The sequence below is a fragment of the Tachysurus vachellii genome, chromosome 1, assembly GCF_030014155.1.
Source record: "Tachysurus vachellii isolate PV-2020 chromosome 1, HZAU_Pvac_v1, whole genome shotgun sequence".
Lineage (NCBI taxonomy): Eukaryota > Metazoa > Chordata > Actinopteri > Siluriformes > Bagridae > Tachysurus > Tachysurus vachellii.
Window position 1 is genome coordinate 20,482,274 of NC_083460.1, and position 3,310 is coordinate 20,485,583.

General features: G+C 41.5%; 1 pseudogene; it reads left to right on the forward strand.

Annotated features, from left to right (window-relative positions):
* LOC132842850 (uncharacterized) overlaps positions 1-2,968 on the forward strand; it is a 3,587-nt pseudogene extending 619 nt beyond the window's left edge.
* The last annotated feature ends 342 nt before the right edge of the window (positions 2,969-3,310 follow it).

Here is a 3,310-nt window from a genome sequence, read left to right on the forward strand (position 1 = left end):
TGAACAGCGATTAGAAGCGATTTTACAACAATTAGCAGCAATTAGCAGCATGTTTGATTCATTAGCAGCATTTTAGCAGCACTTTAGTAACGTTTAAACATTTGACAGTAATTTACAGTAGCAGATTTCACCAATGACTGCACTGTATGTTGGAGATCTGCACCCTGAAGTGACAGAACTGATGATTCTTAAAAGATTCAGACCTGCAGGACCCATTAAATCTGTCCACATCAGCAGGAACAGGAAGAGCGGCTACTCACTCGGCTATGCCTATGTCAACTTCTGCTATAAATACGACGGTAATACAAACAAGACCGAAGACACGACAACGCTGTTCTCTACACCGTTTCTGCACTTTCTAGTTGTCTTAAGGCTACAGGGGCATTTATTTAGTCTTTAACTGCTGTATTACATAAATACACTCATGTATGGTGCTTTAAACAGTACAAGAAGTTAAAAAAAAGTAAAAAAAAAAAAAGTATTTGTTTGTCTTAGACTAAAAATGCTACAATACATTTTTCATACTAATGTTTACTAAGAGTGCCAATAATTCTGAAACTGACTGTGTATATACCTATTATAAATAGACACATATTATATTGATTGTTTGAAATGAAATGAATTCTTTTGAATGAATTCAACTGAAATGAATGACTTCTTTTGGTTCCCTCAGCCGAGCGAGCACTGGAAATGTTTGACTTTGAACTTCTTCTGGAGAGACCCATGCGTGTGATGTGGTCTCGCTTTGAACGGATGCTGAACTGGACCAACAGGAGCAACATCATCATAAAGAACTTGGACAAGTCCATTCAGAGCGTTGACCTGTTTGACACCTTCTCAGTGTTTGGGAAGATCGTGTCGTGCAAGGTACAGACTTTGATCTGTTCTGATCTAAATAGCTGAATATCTGTGTATCATGATTAACGTGTGTGTACTAGCTCAGATTGATTGTACACTATGTGTTGATATGCTGTGTTTCTCCTGAAGGTTGTGGAATCAAAGGGATTTGGCTATGTCCAATTTGAGTCACAGGAGGCAGCTGCAGTCGGCGCATGCCAATCGCTCAACGGGATGCTGCTGAACGACCAATTACGTGTAAGTCACGTGTAAATTAGTAAGTTTTTACAGCCAAAGTTCAAAGTCAGGTTTTTTACATTGTGCTTTAACTAATTACATTAGACTTTATTGAACTCCTTGTTTATTGAAACAGAAGGTTCTGTTTGGTCTAATGAGGGTATTTCAGTCAACATCAGGCTGTAAATTCTGCTGGTGAAGACACAACATCTAAGAGCAGGGTTCAGATAAACACTCTAAGAGCAGTAGCTCTGTTCTCTTACAGCACCAATCAGTATTTTAAGGACCGTGATGAGCGCAAACCTGAGGCTCGCCCCAACACCAAACCAATAACCTCTTCATCAAAAACCTCGACTGCACCATCGATGACGATTTTTTTGCGCACGGTGTTCGGAAAGTTGTTCAGAACAATACACTACATGAAAAACTCCAGCAACCTGTGCTGCCTCCCTGCAACAAGAACACCGTAGCTGTTGCTCCCTCTGTGGACCCTGTCCAAGCTGTCCCAGCCTTCACGACAGCTGCCTCTGTGGACACCGTCCAAGCCGACCCAGCCATCACAACAGCTCCTTCTGAGGACCCTGTCCAAGCAGTCACTGACTTTGTGACGGCTCCCCTTGAGGACACCGTCCCAGGCTTTGAGACAGCTCCTTCTGAGGACTCCATCCCAGTTTTTGAGAAAGCTTCCCTTGTGGACACCGTCCCAGGCATTGAGACAGCTCCCCTTGAGGACATCGTCCCAATCTTTGAGACAGCTCCTTCTGTGGACTCTGTCCCAGACTTTATAAAAGCTCCAGCTATTGAAAGAGCCCCAGCTGAAGCTCCAGCTGCACTGTCAGACACTGCTAAAGCCACAGCTGCAGATGTGGAGTCGTCTACATCTGTGGCTAATGTGGATGATGTGGCAGCTGGACGACAGCACAAAAGTAAGGATAAAACACACACACAATAATATTCTGCATGCTTATATTATAATATAATGTATGATAGATTATAACATTTACAATATCTAAATGTGTGATTTTTACTACTACTGCTACTACTACTACTACTAATAATAATTTATGTCCCCAGGATGCACCCACATCTACACCAAGTGGGAAACGCTTGACCATCTATATGCTGGAGTCTGCGGCACTAGACGATCAGATTCAGAAGGCCTGTGAGTTTCATACACACACATACACACAAACACACATACCTCTGTCTCGTATACACTCCTGATCAGCAGCTCAGCATTTTAATCCATGTTTTTCTGCCTTCAACTCCTTTTGCTTTGGTTACTCAATATTAACACACATTTTACATGATTGGATGGCCATTTCTATTCTCTCTCACACACCTCACACACTTTCTCTCTCTCTTTCTCTCTGCAGATGACTACATGCTTCCTCTGGTCAAGAAAATCCACCCCTCTCTGGCCAGTAAGATCACATGGATGCTAATACAGGGAGAGAACAACTTCGAATCATGAATATGATTAGTGTTCCTGAGCTCCTGCGTGCCAAGGTGAGCACACACACACATACACACACACACTCACACTCACACACACATATCTGATGTGTAAATATCTTTGACATGATGAATTAGCTTTGGCCATTTAAAGACCAATCCCCACCCATTTATCCCTCGTTTTTCACTTCTGTGTGTGTGTTTTTGTAGGTACATGAAATGGACTCCCTACTGAAGGCACGAGAAGCTGGTCACAAGCCGGTGAGAATCTTTAATCATAATTGGACATGTGCTGAATTGACTCACAGGGTTACACAGGGATTTAAAAACCACTCAAAAGTCATTTCTGACTTCTGCATTTCTTTTTCAGGAAACCCTGAAGATGATGTACAGACACAAGACCAGCAGAAACAGGAAGAAGAAAAATAATAAGAATAAGAGAAATATCTAATAAATAATTATTGTAAATCTTCTACCATTTGAATAAAAAATAATTAAAAAAATAAAATTCTGTTTATTTATTTACGAGCCAAAAGTGTTCAAATCTCATAATTTAATTATCTACTGTAATACAGTGATACCTCAAGATACGAGTGCTTTGACATACGAATTTTTTGAGATACGAGCTGTGATTCTACCAAATTTTTGGCTTGAGATACGAGCAAATTTTTGAGATACGAGCATCCGAGTCGCCGCCCGCCGAAACAAGATCCCCAACAACCACGTGTGCTCTGTTTCCCCCGCCTCAGCTTCCGCGTCTCACTCGGTTAAAGCCGCATTT